General features: G+C 45.5%; 1 protein-coding gene across 1 annotated transcript in view; it reads left to right on the top strand.

Annotated features, from left to right (window-relative positions):
- The first annotated feature begins 896 nt into the window (after nt 1-896).
- The window catches only part of ALS2CL (ALS2 C-terminal like), a 101,365-nt gene continuing 85,923 nt past the window's right edge, over nt 897-16,338 (top strand). The window contains exon 1 of the mRNA XM_068235178.1: nt 897-1,002. The gene's annotated coding sequence lies outside the window, so the exon portion shown is untranslated. The remainder of the gene's footprint in view (nt 1,003-16,338) is intronic.

The following is a 16,338-nucleotide window of genomic DNA, read 5'->3' as shown; positions in this document are numbered from 1 at the left end:
GATCGCACCTGGTGCAGCGTTTCGCAAGCACCGCGCATTGCTAACCTTTGCGCATGTTAACTTAGCGTGTCCTAAAGGGCTTTAGGCGTCCTAAGGGGCTTTTAGGCATGCTAACTAAGTTAGCACCCTTTTGTAAATCCTGCCCATTGTATTTATCCGGGTGAAAGAGTTCAAAGACAAATCGCTCTGCAAAAGCGCTTAGAAAAGTCATGTACAAAAAGGTAAGCTCCAGGAGGCGTTAAAGAAATCGCACACAAAATCGCAAAATGCTGGCAATAGCGATTGTGATTTATGATGTGAACAAAGTCTAAAGGTGACCACACACCATACAATGTTTTAAATATCTGTTCAATTTAAGAATTGCAATAAATTTTTCTGACTGATTGTAACATTTCAAAAATATGACCAATGTACCACACACCTATGTTCAATTTTTCCCCAATTATGATAAAAATGATTGGAAACTGACAAAATTGCTAGGGTGTGTATAGTAATAAGTTGACAATCTAACACACACCATACAATCTTTAGAAAGTTTGAAAAAAAAATATCTGGCATTCTGGATCGATAAAAATCGAAGAAAACAGGAAATCCGATCATATTTTTCAGTCGAATGAAAAAAAAGCTTTCAATTTTTTCAGGAGATCTGATCGTTTTTATCGAATTGCTGTAAAATCGGATCATTTTATTGTATCGTGTGTGGCCACCTTTAATGTTTGTATTTTTTTTCTTTGCTTCAAGAAACGTAAAATTTCACCTTTAAACTAATTTAAAGAAAAAGTTCTGGGAAAGTTTGTGAGTTGCTGGGCTTGGCAGGTTGGGACTGCCTCTGGCATGCACAGGGTGAGTGGCAGGCCTGGGTGTAGCCGCCCATCCCAGTAGGAGGGAGGGGGCAGGGTGTGAGCAGAGCTGTCTGTACAGTTCCTGCAGCTGATTGTAGTCACTTGTTGCATGTGTCACTGACAGCCAGGGAGGAAGCTGGACTATGTATAGCAGGGCAAGGTAAGCTGACATCTGATACATTGTTACCGACTGAACTTCTGCATTCACCAGGGGGGTCTGTAACCGTCTAACGCTACAGACCCCCACACTGCAGAACTCCTATGGAACACGGACTGGGAGGGAAACACTCAGAGTGACGCACACAGGAGAACAGCTCTGACCATTTGTGGGTGTGAAGGTTAATATGAGTTATTCCCACAAATGCCTGTGCACTGACTGTCCTCAGAGCAGCTCACACTCTATTCCCTACTGTAGTCATAGACTAATGTACTACCATATTATTATTATTATGTATTTATATAGCACTGACATCTCCTGCAGCACATTACAGAGTACATAGTCATGTCACTGACTGTCCTCAGAGGAGCTCACACTCTATTCCCTGCCATAGCTATAGTCTAATGTCCTTCCATATTATCATTATGTATTTATACAGCACTGACATCTTCTGCAGCACTTTACAGAGTACATAGTCATATAACAATGACAACATCTGCAGCACTTTACAGAGTACATAGTCATGTCACTAACTGTCCTCAGAGGAGCTCACACTCTATTCCCTGCCATAGCTATAGTCTAATGTCCTACCATATTATTATTATGTATTTATACAGCACTGACATCTTCTGCAGCACTTTACAGAGTACATAGTCATGTCACTGACTGTCCTCAGAGCAGCTCACACTCTATTCCCTACCATAGCCATAGTCTAATGTCCTACCATATTATTATTATGTATTTATACAGCACTGACATCTTCTGCAGCACTTTACAGAGTACATAGTCATGTCACTGACTGTCCTCAGAGCAGCTCACACTCTATTCCCTGCCATAGCCATAGTCTAATGTCCTACCATAGTATTATTATGTATTTATACAGCACTGACATCTTCTGCAGCACTTTACAGAGTACATAGTCATGCCACTAACTGTCTTTAGAGCAGCTCACACTCTATTCCCTGCCATAGCCATAGTCTAATGTCCTACCATATTATTGTTATGTATTTATACAGCACTGACATCTTCTGCAGCACTTTACAGAGTACATAGTCATGTCACTGACTGTCCTCAGAGGATCTCACAATCTAATCCTACCAGAGTCATAGTCTAATGTCCTACCATATTATTATTATGTATTTATATAGCACTGACATTTTCTGCAGCACTTTACAGAGTACATAGTCATGTCACTGACTGTCCTCAGAGGATCTCACAATCTAATCCTACCATAGTCATAGTGTGAACTTCACCAACTGTGGGAAGATCACAGGTAATATCTATTGTTACAATTCATTTACTATGTCCTATAAATATGGAAAGTTTATGTTCTATTATTATTTTACTTTATACATGTAAATGTTACTATTAGTCCCCTACTTACAAATCCACAAGCTACAATCTTTCATACACATGTACAAGCTGTACTGTTCTCTCTCTCTCTGTTATTATATGTTTTTGTTATTACATGCTACAGTCCTGTAAGTGTTGTAAGTTGTTGAAAGCGAATTGAAAACAATCGTAAAGCATTGTTAGCACTGACTGCCCAAATCCAGAGTTGTCTGCAAGTAAATCATTTATCCAGGTGTTCCAAGACATTTACATTTAGCCACTACACCTCGTGCTGCAGCATACAAATACAAAGTGGCATTTCCTGAAGGGCCTTTCACACCGGGGTGAGCGGTGATCTATGTTGGCCCAGAAGTCATGTTAGTCTATGGTGACGTGACGGTGCGGCGCGCATGCGTGGAAGCGTATTTTTACAATACACTTCCGTTCACTTCCTGCGTGCGTGTGTCACTTCCTGATTGGCTGGTGGCCAGACAGGGAATACCGCGTACGAACATGTTGTTCCCTGAAGGCCTGTTTCTGGCGGTGCGGTGGAAGCTAATTCTGGTTTACAGTGTGAAACCAGCCTGAAGGTTTTGATTGGCCCACACTACATTTAGGCCAGAGTTATTGGCCATATCTAGTCAGAGGTCAGTGGTGCCCCTACAGCGCCACGGGCCCCACTGCCACTGCCCCACTTTTCTCCAGCACTGTATTATAAGTCAGTTGGTGGTTTAGTTGGTTGGCAGGTGTGTAGCTACTTGTCATGTAAACAACTTGACGTGCGGTTGGTCATGTTGTGCGGTTAGTTGTGTATTATGTTGTGTGTGTAAACCACGGTGTGCTGGGGAGAAAGGCACTTTTAATTTCTATATAGCGCTTTTCTCCTGTCGTCAGACTCAAAGCGCTTGCAAGGCAGCCAGCAGGGGCGTAGCAATAGGGGTTGCAGAGGTAGCGACCGCATCAGGGCCCTTGGGCCAGAGGGGACCCGAAGGGCCCTCCCTCAACTATAGTATTAGCTCTCCATTGGTCCTGTGCTCATAATAATCACTTCTATAGATACTTTGAATAGAGGTATTTATTAACACACTGCTCCCCATCCCCTTCTTGCACCTCAGACACTGTAATTGCCATTGGCAGGTTTTGGTGTGCCATATCAATTGTTATGTATAAAGTGCTTGGGGGGCCCTATTGTAAAACTTGCATCGGGGCCCACAGCTCCTTAGCTAGCCAGCCACTAGAGCACACTCAGTAGGCAGTAGCAGTGTTAGAGACAGGGCTGCTTAAATTCGGATCCGGGAGACATCCGGATAGTTCTATCCGGATATTTCCCAGTTACCTTTGCGGGGTGGGGGGTCAATCTTACCTGTCTGACGTCTTCTTCGGTCCCTCCCTCGGCACCTCCCACGATGCGGTCCAAGCGGTGGTCACGTGATTATAAACACTTCCTCCTTCCGGGTTGAAAGAGGAAGTGGTTTTTAGTCTACTGATGGTTTGTTGTAATGTTTTAGACCTGTTTTTAGACCTGGTCTAAAACATTCGGTAATTAGGTCAGTAAAGCAGGGGAAATGATCAAAAGAAACAACTCACAAAGGCAAACAAGGAGTAACCACGCCCACTTTTTCTGACAGAGATTAGACCAGCTGATTTCTGTCGGTAAAGTTATTCTGTGAGGTACTTTAGACGTGAGGATGGAGCTTTTTGACTTAATTATGCAGGAATTGTATGTAGAGGAGAGGTCATCAGAGGAGAAGGATGTCAGTCATAGCTACTATTTTGTGAATTTCATCTTTTGATCATTTCCCCTGCTTTACTGACCTACTTACCAAATGTTTTAGACCAGGTCTAAAAACAGGTCTAAAACATTCGGTAATTATTAGTGAATTCCCTCTTGATGCAGCTGATTTATACCAAACAATCAGTAGACTAAAAACCATCAGCTGACTAGTCTAAACTGCTTAGTGAATTGAGGTACTCATGTGCACGCTATGAATTGTTTAGCCAACTGTATGTAAACATGACCTGGGGTCGTACTCTTTTAGGGCCTATTGTTTAGCTCTTACTGGGAGCAACGGCATGATTACCCATAATTCATTGCATGTTTTAATAGGCATAGGTCTACTCTTTGCTTTTAATTGTTACTAAAGGGGCCCAAACACTTACACGCTTTTCCCGCCGATATACAGCAGATTCGATCACTGTGATCGAATCTGCTGTGAAATTGTTGCGCAAACGCTGACAGAACGATCGATTTCCATCCAAAATAGATTGTTCCCGTTGATCTGTCCGCGCGGAAGATTTCGCTCAATTGCCGGCGGGTCGGGAGTGCGTCGATAACGGCGTTCAAATGTCCGACGACCGACGCTAGCGGCAATATATTACCTGTTCCGCCGGCGCGTGTCCCTGCTGTCCCTTCTCCGCACTGGGCTCCACCTGGCTTCACTTACTTTCTGTCCCAGCAGGAAGTTTAAACAAAGCGCCCTCTACTGTTTAAACTTTCCCCGACAGGAAGTAAAGTGAAGCTTGAGCCCAGAGCAGAGAAGAGACAGCGGAGACTGGGGGACTCGCACTGGCCGGATCAGGTAATGTATGCAGGGGACGGCAGCGGCAGCGCCACAGATTGTGAATGGATTTCATAGTAAAATCGATTCAAAATCAGTTTGCAGTGTAGGCAGCCAATAGATCCCTCTTTGATCAGATTCAATCACAGAGGGATCTATCTGCTGGTCGATCTGGTGGCAATTGACCCGTGTATGGCAGCCTTAATTGTCTGAAAAGGTTACTAATTGTCTCCTTTTTAGCTAAGTTAATTTAGAAATTATATTTTTTGATCTAATATCTTATAGTGGATTCTTGAATCGTTCATGGTCCAAGACACTGTTGTTGTTTTTTTTTTCTTATAAACAAACCTCCCCCAGCCCATATGACTTGCGCCATCATCTTCGCTTGACCGTCAGCTTCTACTTGCATTTGTAATTTCTCGCGTGGGTCACACTCGCAGCGCAATGCATGCTGGGAGATGTAGGCCTCGATTCATCAAGACTTAATCGAATCAATTACCGACAGCTCGGTAAAATACCAACTCGATAAGTTGATTTCAGGATTCATCAAAGTTATCTACAGCTGTTAGCGAGCATTCGGTAATCATTCGGTAATAATTCGGTAATCATTCGGTAATGATGCGATAAAACGGAAGAACGTGTAATTCATGAAAATGAAAGTGGGCGTGGTTTAGCGTTACATTTAGGATTAGTTATCTCCTTCACTGCTCTGTCGTTATTCCTGTCAAATCATTGCTGACAGAGAAGATGGAGCCATTTGAAGTGGTTATGTATCAGCTGAGAGTGATTCAAAGGCGCAGAAGGGCAAGAATAAGGTCTAGAACTACATCACTTTGCAAGAGAATGGATTTATTTGCTATAACAGGACATCAGCATTTCTCTGGAATCATCTTGTAAGAGAACACAGGCAGTGTCGGGGTTAACTAAATTGCTAGCTGCACTACATTTTTTCAGAAAAGGCTCCTATCAAGCCGCAGCTGGCGAAATTGTGGGATTGTCCCAAGCCACTTCCAGAATCCTGGTCCAGGTGTTAAGCCCTATTCAGAATGTTGCTACGTGGTGTTCAAAGGACTGCCTTTTACCCACAATTCCATGGGAATCTTATGGCCTTGTGTTAAATTACCGCTGTAAAATGGAAATATCGACACGTTACCGAATGGTTACCGAATTGTTATTGAATTCACACCGAATGCGAAAAAACCTTGATGAATACAACTAGAAATCGATAAACTTCGAATTCGGTAATTTAAGGAACTGGAAAAAGTTATCTCAAAGACAATGATGATTTGAGGCTGTAGTCTATGAATGTGAATACAGAGCCAGGTCTGATTACCTTACACCTTTCAAATGTCCTTTGTTTCTGACATGAGCTTCAAAGGTCGTTCTGCCCACATGCCTGACCCCCATCCTCACCATAGAGCAGAACATGGGAGCCAACATCGTGTCTGCACACCGATTGTACACCAATCTGATACCCAGAATGAACATCACAGATCATCTTTGGGCATCAGTCTAAAGTAGGTACCGGGCTTTACCCATGCAAATACAGGGAGGACATACAAACTCTATGCAGATTTGACCCTGAGACCATTATTTTCACAATCCTTTTTACCGATAATGCAAAAAGAATATCCCAATTTCGCTCATCACTGCTTTCATGCCAGAGTTGTATTTAACAAACTTATTTTCTGAAGCAAGTTGAAGAGAAGATGGAGGCTGCCATATGTATTCCCTGTTAAACAGTGCCAGTTGCCTGGCTGTCCTGCTGTTGTTTTTGGCTGCAGTAGTGTCTGAATAACACCAGAAACAAGCATGCAGCTAATCTTGTCAGATCTGACTTTAAAGTATGAAACACCTGATCTGCTGCATGCTTGTTCAGGGGCTATGGCTGAAAGTATTAGAGGCAGAGGATCAGCAGGGCTGCCAGGCAACTGGTATTGCTTAAAAGGAAATAAACATGGCAGCCTCCATACACCTCCTGGCCGCAATAGCAGCATAGGGGGTGATATACAGGCTGGGAACGCGAACAATCACTCGCGTTCCCATGCCTGTCGGCCGGTGGCGGCGAAACCGGAAGTCGTCGCCGGCGGGTTCAAAGGCATCGGAGCGGAGCTGCGAGGGCACCGATCGTCTGCAGGGGGCTGAGGGAAGCCCCAGGTGAGTTAATCTCATTTTTTTTAACAGGCTTTAGGTTCACTTTAAAGGGGAACTTCAGCCTAAACAAACTTACTGTCATCAAGAAGTTACATTAGTTATGTTAATTAGAATAGATAGGTAATATAATCTCTTACCCACCCTGTTTTAAAAGAACAGGCAAATGTTTGTGATTTCATGGGGGCAGCCATCTTTTTGGTTGAAAGGAGGTGACAAGGAGCAGGAGACACAGTTCCAACTGTCCTGTGTCCTGATCACCCCTCCCAGCTGCATGCGCTAGGCTTCAAATGTCAAATTCAAAATGTAAAAAGAAAAAAAATTGCACTAAAACAGCAGAACGAGAACAACTAAATCAGAAATCCCATCATGCTTTGCACAGCATCAGGGGAAAAAAGCCCGGGCAGTTTTATTCTGTGCGGCTAAAAATGAAGCTTGTATAAGAGAAACAAAGTTCTGATGCTGTGAAACTTTTAAAGGAACACAAAGCCTTTTCAGTGCTGCTGAGTCGATTTTTAGTCCGGAGGTTGACTTTAAAGAAGAACTTTAACTAAAGATTGAACTTCATTCCAATCATGAAGTGAGTTCTGTCCATGAATCTTGTTGGATTGTAGGAGATAATGGCTCCCTCTGTGCATAGAACTCTCAGTAACGTACATTCTGTACAGATCACCTGGCAGGACTAAACATGTCACCACCTGTGATACATTTCAGGATGTAAATCAGGGAGAGGAAAGATTTTACAATGGGCAAACACTGACTATAAAATAATCAATAAGGGCTTGTTCACACCTAGAGTGTTTGCAGGGATTCTTTAACCGCCGGCGATTTTGAAAATCACCCTAAAAGCACTTGTGCAATGATTTCCTACGAGAGAGTTCACATCTGCGCGTTTCGATTGCTTTCCGCTGACCAAAGCGCTGTCTGTACCTTTTTCTGAGCGTTTTGGCTATAATGAAAGGTATAGGGAAATTGCAAAGGGCTTGAAAAAGCCCGAGAACCTTTAAGAATAAATACATTGGGTTATTAGAGATTTACTTAAAATTTGCATTGGTTCGGAGGTAAAATGAAAGTGCTCAGTTGCTCTATGACTGAGTAGCTGCATCCACGTTCATTCCTGTTACCTGCCTGAGAGCTCTTCTCTCTCTTCTATGTCTATGTCTGCGTGTCTGGGAACCGCAGCGCAGGAGGATCTGAGAGGAACATGCGGTCACCGCTGCACAGGAAGCTTTCCCGCTGCTTATGTCCTGAGCAGGGACAGCACGGGAACTGGGCAGCAACAAACAGACAACACTCCACAGAAAGTTATTATTAGCTTCATAACAACGGGGATATCATCAACGTAAAGCGTTTATTTAAACAGGAACTGTAGTGAAAATATAATCGAACATAATATTTGCCTGTGTCTCTGCGGCCCATGTCCGTGTGTCAGGGCTTTTGCGGTACGACTGTGCATGTGCCGCACTGACAGCCGTCGGGACAGGGCGAGGATGGGCCAGGAGGCTGGACGGGCCAGGGGCCGGTCGGGCGTGCGCACGCACACACCCGCTGCGTGCGCACGTCCGACCGGCCTCTGACAGTCGGGCAGGCGCGCATGTGTGCTGACATGTGGCGGCGGTGACAGACCTAGAGGCCATTTTTAAACAGGCTTAGGTCAACTAGTCATCAATAAAATTGCATTAATAAAAGATTTGGTCAGTGTTTGGCCATTGTAAAATGTTTCCTCTCCCTGATTTACATTCTGACATTTATCACATGGTGACATCTTTCATCCTGTCAGGTGATCTCTGTGTAATTGTCTTAATACTGAGAGTTCCACAGTCAGTGAAAATAAGCTCGGGGGGGGGGGGGGGGGTGATTTTGTTTGAATATAAAGCAGCCTGAACCACATGATTCAGGTGACTTCTTCCTAGGGGACAGCGGCGGGTATAAAAAGTAGGAAATGTGAACCTATCTCTTTAAGACCTTTCTGAGTAAATTATATACTGAAGCAATTTCTTTTTTTTTTTTTGAGGGGACAGTAAGAGGAAAGAGGAGGCTCTATAGGACCCAGAGCCTTCCCCCTCCTAGGTATAATAATAATAATGCGGATCTCCTGTAGCGCTGTCTCTAATACAGGAAGCTGAGATGTGGAAGTCCAACTTCAGAAGTGGTGAAAAGGTGGGCAGACCAGGAAATGAAACTACAGACAAAGCACCTTTATTAAAGTCCCTTCTGCAGGTGTCATGGCGCACGTTATACAGGAAACTTAAAGAGAAACTCCGACCAAGAATTAAACTTTATCCCAATCAGTAGCTGATACCCCCTTTTACATGAGAAATGTATTCCTTTTCACAAATAGACCATCAGGGGGCGCTGTATGACTGATATTGTGGTGAAACCCCTCCCACAAGAAACTCTGAGGACCGTGGTCCTGGCAGTTTCCTGTCTGTGAACCCTGCTGAATTGTGGGAAATGGCTGTTTACAGCTGTTTCCAACCGCCAAAAAAAGCATGCAGCAGCTACATCACCTGCCAACAGTACAAATGTCACCATGTATTAAATGTCAGAATGTAAATCAGGGAGAGGAAAGATTTTACAATGGGCAAACACTGACTAAATCATTTATACATAATTATAGTATAAATGAAGCACTTTTTTATTACATTATTTTCACTGGAGTTCCTCTTTAAAGTGAGGGTCCTGTGCAGGTGCCTATCCTAATTCTTTAAAAACAATTGTCATTTGTCCCAGCTGTCATGCCAGTCTTTTGGTTTTGATTATGGCGGAGTCATTCCTGGAACCGGCATGCAGCCAGAGAAGTCACCAAAAACACTGGATCTCATTTTTTGGTCAGAGACTCAAAGTATTTGAAGCAGACAATTGGCAGAGTATTCAGGCAAGTAACAGTGGCATAGCTACAATTCATGGATCCCCCCAAAGCAAAGTTCACACCCCTTCCCTTGCCTCCCCTTGGTGCCCTTCATGCCTGGGGGCCCGTCTCACAAGGGTCATAAAACAAGAGTGGCCCTCATGATCGTCACACCCATAACAAGTGTAGCCACAAATACACCTGATCTGAAGTATAGTCCCCTGTATCCCCCTTGAGATTGCAGTTGTTGCTCCATAGTTACACCACTGGCAAGTAGCATTGTTCTCACCTTGCAGCACTGGGGTCCCAGATTCAGTGGCATAGCTATGGAGTTGTGGGCCCCGATGCAAGTTTTACAATGGGGCCCCCCAAGCACTCTATACATAACAATACGGCGCACCAACACCTGCCAATGGCAACTACAGTGTCAGAGGAGCAAGAAGGTGATGGGGAACAGCTGGTTAATAATTACCACTATTCAAAGTATCTATAGAAGTGATTATTATGAGCACAGGACCAATAGAGAGCTAATACTGTAGTTGAGGGAGGGCCCTTCGGGGCCCCTCTGGCCCAAGGGCCCTGATGCGGTCGCAACCTCTGCAACCTTTTGCTACGCCCCTGTCCAGATTCATATCTGAGGCAGGACACTATCTGCATAGAGTTTGTCCATTCTCCCTCTGTTTGTGTGGGTTTCCTCCAGGTTCTCTGGTCTCACCTACAAATTGGCCTTTAAGCTTTGTACATGCGCCAGACAATTCTTGGCTTTGGCAGCTTGAGGATCGAATTAGCAGAGGGCATTATTTTCCCCAGTCACCCCACCCACTGCTGTATGCGCTCCCCTGTGCACTGCTCCGCGGGCCCCTCCCTGCACATAGCTACAGAATGCACTGCACTGCTAGCCTGGAGACTGTCTGTAACATCATCTACTCCAACTACACCCCTCCCCACCTCCCCCCACCCCTCGCCCACACTGCTGCCCCCAAGGGATTGAGTCCTGATCTCTGCTAGGAGAAGTGCGTATAGGTTTGTTGTACATATGTTACACTATGATTAGGGTAGGAATTAAAGAAATAGGCTCCCCTGAGGACAGTCAGTGACATGATTATGTACTCTGTAATGTGCTGCAGAAGATGTCAGCACTATATAAATACATAATAATAATATGGTAGGACATTAGGCTGACTATGGTGGGATTAGATAGTGAGCTCCTCTGAGGGACAGTCAGTGACATGACTATGTATTCTGTAAAGTGCTGCAGGAGATGTCAGAGCTATATAAATACATAATAAGAATAATATGGTAGGACATTAGACTATGGTGGGATTAGATAGTGAGCTCCTCTGAGGACAGTCAGTGACATGGCTATGTACTCTTTAAAGTGCTGCAGAAGATGTCAGGGTTATATAAATACATAATAATACTAATATAGTAGGATATTAGACTATGACTGTGGTAGGAATAGATTGTGAGCTCCTCTGGGGACAGTCAGTGACATGACTGTACTCTATAAAGTGCTGAAGAAGATGTCAGTGTTATATAAATACATACTAACAATATAGTAGGACAGTAGACTTTGCATTTGTATAAAAATCTCATTACCCTTATAGTGCTCGGATCAGAAAATGCGCGCATTCTGAAAATTAATAAAAACATTTGTGGTAACAATACAACAACGCAGACAGGTATGCGGACTAACGCAAATACTTCCAGTTTCTTTCTCAGCGGATAGAGGTTGGAGGTGAGTGAGTCCATCGTGTATGAGCTGTCAGTTGTCATGTATTTCCACATTACGGGAAAAAAAGCAGAAATACGCACGATTGCGCAAGTGTGACAGAGGCCTGCGGCTGCGGTGACAGACATGCTGAGCGCGGGATGTTCCCTGCCTGCCTCTTTGGATGGTTTTGGGTGACCATCTACATTATGTATAAGTGTCCCTGAGTTCAACTACTTCCTCTTCAGCGTAGTTGGCCAGTATTATTATTATTGATTGATATAGCGCCAGCATCTTCCGTGGCGCTGTACAACAGCATACAGGGAATAACAATACAAAGTGTACAATACAACAGTCAATAAAAGACAAGAGTGGAGTACAGCTGAGGCAATGAACAAATCAACTACATATGTTTACATAGGGGTGGGGGTATGAAGACCCATTACACAGCATTGTGAGACAGAAGGGGAAGAGAGCCCTGGCCTGGGCCGGATTTACCATAAGGCACTGTAGGCATGAGCCTTCAGGCGCCTGATGATGGTAAGGCGGCTAACTCCTCTCCCTGAGCACCTCCCATCCTCCTTCCCTATGCAGAGTCCTAATAAGAGTGTACATGAGAGGTTACTCACCCTGCTCTCTGCATTCCACTGACAAGATCTCCCTTCAGTCAAGGGCACCTCTAGCTACTTAATACTGAGGTTTCCCTAGCGGATCAGTGAATAATGGCGCATAGCGCCTATGCATAAAAATGGCGCCGCATTAAAAAGATACGCTTATCGTTAGTACTGCATAATAATGGCGCACAGGGAAAAAAGAAGAAAAACGGCACACACTAACGTTATTTATCAATAGCGCCGTTCATGTGCCAAACAGCTGACGTTATTGCCCACAGTAACGTTATTTATCAATAGCCCCCTACATAAGCCAAACTGCAGAAGTTATTTAACTGCAAAACGGTGAATGGATTTAATGTGACACTGTCAAGGTTAGGATTAGGCACCTCCAGGGGGGTGGTTAGGGTTAGGCACCACCAGGGCTGTGGTTAGGGTTAGGCACCTCCAGGGGGGTGGTTAGGGTTAGGCACCACCAGGGGGGTGGTTAGGGTTAGGCACCTCCAGGGGAGATTTAGGGTTAGGCACCTCCAGGGGGGTGGTTAGGGTTAGGCACCACCAGGGGGGTGGTTAGGGTTAGGCACCACCAAGGGGGGGTTAGGGTTAGGCACCACCAGGGGGGGTTAGGGATAGGTACAGAGAGGGTTCTGTGTTTTAACACTAAATAACGATAAGGCTTTAACGTTGAATAGCGAAAAGCGACAAACGGATTAGCGGCAACACTATGCGCCATTATTCGCAGGCGCCATTTTCAGATGGAACCTTCCCTAGCTACCTAATACTTGAGGGCACCTCTAGCTACTTAATATTGAGGGTACTCCTGGCTACCTAATACTAAGAGACTTCTGCAGTCACGTGTGATGGGCAAGGGATGATAGGGAGAAGGGACAGACAGCACACTTGCGGAACGGTTCGGTGTGAGGTTTGTAGGTTCATGGAGGGCGAAGAGTAGGGTGGCAGGAGATCTGTGCCTATAGGCTCCTGAGGTGTAAATCCGGGCCTGGCCTTGGCCGAAAGGCCTGACAATCTGAGGGTCCTTTCACACTTTAGAGTGCCCCACCGCAGCCTGATGAAAGTCTATAGGGTAGTTCATACTACCTATGTTCCGGTACACTGCGCCAAAAGTGCCCTATCTAACGCGTGGAATACCTACCTTACCGTGTGGCTCCTGCGAGGATCTGCGTCGGAATGGAAGTCATATAAGTCTATGGCGACGCAGGGATTTTTAAAAATGTTGGCGGCGGAGTTGTTTCGCACATGGGTGGAACCGCTAATGCCAGCCAGTAGTCTGAGGCCAGTTTCACACTGTAGATTGGCTGCAGCAGTGCAGGGCGGGCTGCGCGCCACTCCACACCGCACCACCAAAAACAGGCCTTCAGGGATTATCACAATAGTATGCAATAATCCCCGTCTGGCCGAGATCCAAACAGGAAGTGATACTTGTTTGTGGTCACTTCCTGTTTCACGTATACGGAAGTGCATGGAAGCGTATTGTAACAAATGCGACTCCATGCATGCGCACTGCACCGCCTCCGACAACTTTTTCAAAATCATTGCACCGCCATAGGCCTACATGACCTCCGGTCCGACGCCGATCGCCGCAGGTCCCTGCAGGAGCCGCACGGTAACATAGGTATGCGCTCGTGTTAGATAGGGAACTTCCAGCTCAGCGTACCGCAACGTGGGGAGTGTGAACTCCCCCATAAACTTTCATTGCCCGTTTACCGCACCACAACACCCCAATGTGAAAAGGGCCCTGAAGCTGGCCTAAAGTTTTATGGTATAGGATAACAGGTAAAGGGAAGCCGTGTATTGGGTTCTAGAAATGGTGGTAGGTGGCTGAAGTGTCCTAAGTAGGAGAGTATGCTTGCCTGAAGGGCTGAGTTTTCAGGTTGTGCCTAAAAAGAGTAAGTGTGGGTGAGTGGCGGATGTGTTGAGGGAGAGTGTTCCAGAGGTCAAAAGAAAAAAGTCTTGCAAGCGGGAGTTAGAAGAGGTGACCAGATCGGAAGACGGGAATATTGTCAGCAGAGCGGAGACTGCATGGAACAATGAAAATTGTCAGGAAGTGCATTGACACTACCCCATTCCAAGCTGCATACAACATGCATTAAGTTTGCATGCAAGCTGGAACAACAAGAGTGGTAGCCTTGGGGGAGGTGATTCAGAGGGGGTGAGGGGAACCCATGGTGCTTGATAAGGGCCCTTTTCCACTAGTAGCATTTTGCGGTCCGATTCTGATCGCTCAGGGATCGCAAAATGCTAGGTGATTAAAAGCTACCATATTTTTCACCATATAAGACACTCCAGACTATAAAACGCATCTAGGTTAAGGCCTCTTTCCCACCAGGATGTTGCATTTAAGGGGACGTTATAGGTCGCATAACATGCCCCTAACGCAACTCCTGGTGGTGTTGGTGGAGGACGCTACCAAGAGCTGCGTTAAGCAGCTCTTGGTGCGCCTTTTTTATGCTATGGGATGCGGAGATGTGATCCGCATAACGTGGTCCCGCCGGCCTATCGCCGCACAGACCGGCCGCTCCAGGAAATAAACACGTCACGTCACTGAGTGCAGTGAAAATTAATTAGCCATGCGGCCGGCCGCGGAGGAGGAGGGGAGACCTCCTCCCCCAACATTACTGAGCATGTGCAAGCAGTCTAGCCGCGTATAACTCACAGCATGCAGCACTTTGTTTGAATGTGCAGTGTTACAATGTAACGCAACGTGGGCACTGTGAACAGCCCATTGATTTTTCATTACTGTGCGGTGGGCTGCGTTACAGGCTGCACTAACGTGCGCCTGTAACGTCGTTACTGTGAAAGCAGCATTAGAGGACAAATACCAGGGGAAAAAATATACTAAACCTGATGCGTGCTTGGTACAGGAACGTAGATGTTCTCTCCAAATTATTGTGTCCTGTCACCCTTGTACCTCCTATGTCCTCCTGTGTCCCCTTCTATCCCCTAATTACTGTGCCCTTCTTGCACTTCATGTATCCTCCTATGTCAACTTGTGTTCCCCATGTCCCCCATGTTTCCCCTTCTGTCCTCCATGTGTGTCCTCCTGTCCACAGCTCCCCCTTGTGTTCTCCTCCACTCCTACTGAACAAATAGAAATCAGCGACAGCATGGCTCACCTAATCCATTAGCTCCAGCGGTGATCAGAGACATTTCCTCTCCCTCACTGTTCCCCTAGTGATCGTGTCATCAACAGGAGCCAGCACTAGGGGAGCAGTGAGAAAAAAGGAGACGTTTCTGATCAGCGCTGGAACCGATGGATGAGGTCAGCCATGCTGCTGCTGCTGCTTATACTGTAATTATACACGCAGGAAGAAAACACGGGTAGAATACAGGGTGTCCCTGACATCGCAGCAGGTTGGCAGTTCATATTGGCAGACATTTGTACCATATATACTCTTATATAAGCCGACCCGCATATAAGCCGAGATACCTACTTTTCCCTCAGAAACCAAGAAAAAGTGGTTGACTCGTGTATAAGCCCCCTCCCCAGTATAGCCCCCTTTAAAGTAGCCAAATGTGCCCCCAGTACAAGTTACCCACCCTCCCCATAGCCAGATGTGCCCCAAGAATGATACAGCTATGTCTCAAGACACCACTAGAGGGCATCAAATATGAGACACAGTGATTGCCACACAGGAAGAATCCCCAATCATTGCACCGCTGACACGTTGCTTGCATGCTCCACTCCACAAGCCAGGGGACACAGGTAGTATTGAGCAGTGCACTCTGCACACCATGTTGCAGGGGATGGGGTACAAACACAGCAGGTAGCCAGCTGGCAAGAGCAGGATCACTAGTGCATCCTTATGCTCCAATGCCAGAAATAAAACTCCACCATCCATTCTGCTCCACTGATTCGCATATAAGCCGAGGGGGTAACTTTTTACCACATTTTTGTGCTGAAAAACTAGGCTTATATCCGAGTATATAAGGTAAGTCGGGGACTCCCTGTATTTGCCATATAAATTGCAGTGACTTTTTCTCCCTATTTTGGAGGAGAAAAAAAATGTGTCTTGTATGCCGAAACATACGGTAATTTCATTAGTGCAATGCATTTACGTCACAATTTTCCAGATCTCAGTAGTTGTCCTGGTGAATTCTACCTGC

Source organism: Hyperolius riggenbachi, chromosome 5, assembly GCF_040937935.1.
Source record: "Hyperolius riggenbachi isolate aHypRig1 chromosome 5, aHypRig1.pri, whole genome shotgun sequence".
In the NCBI taxonomy this organism is placed as follows: Eukaryota; Metazoa; Chordata; class Amphibia; order Anura; family Hyperoliidae; genus Hyperolius; species Hyperolius riggenbachi.
Note: the sequence above shows the minus strand (reverse complement) of the source record. Positions and strands in the feature narration are given on the sequence as shown.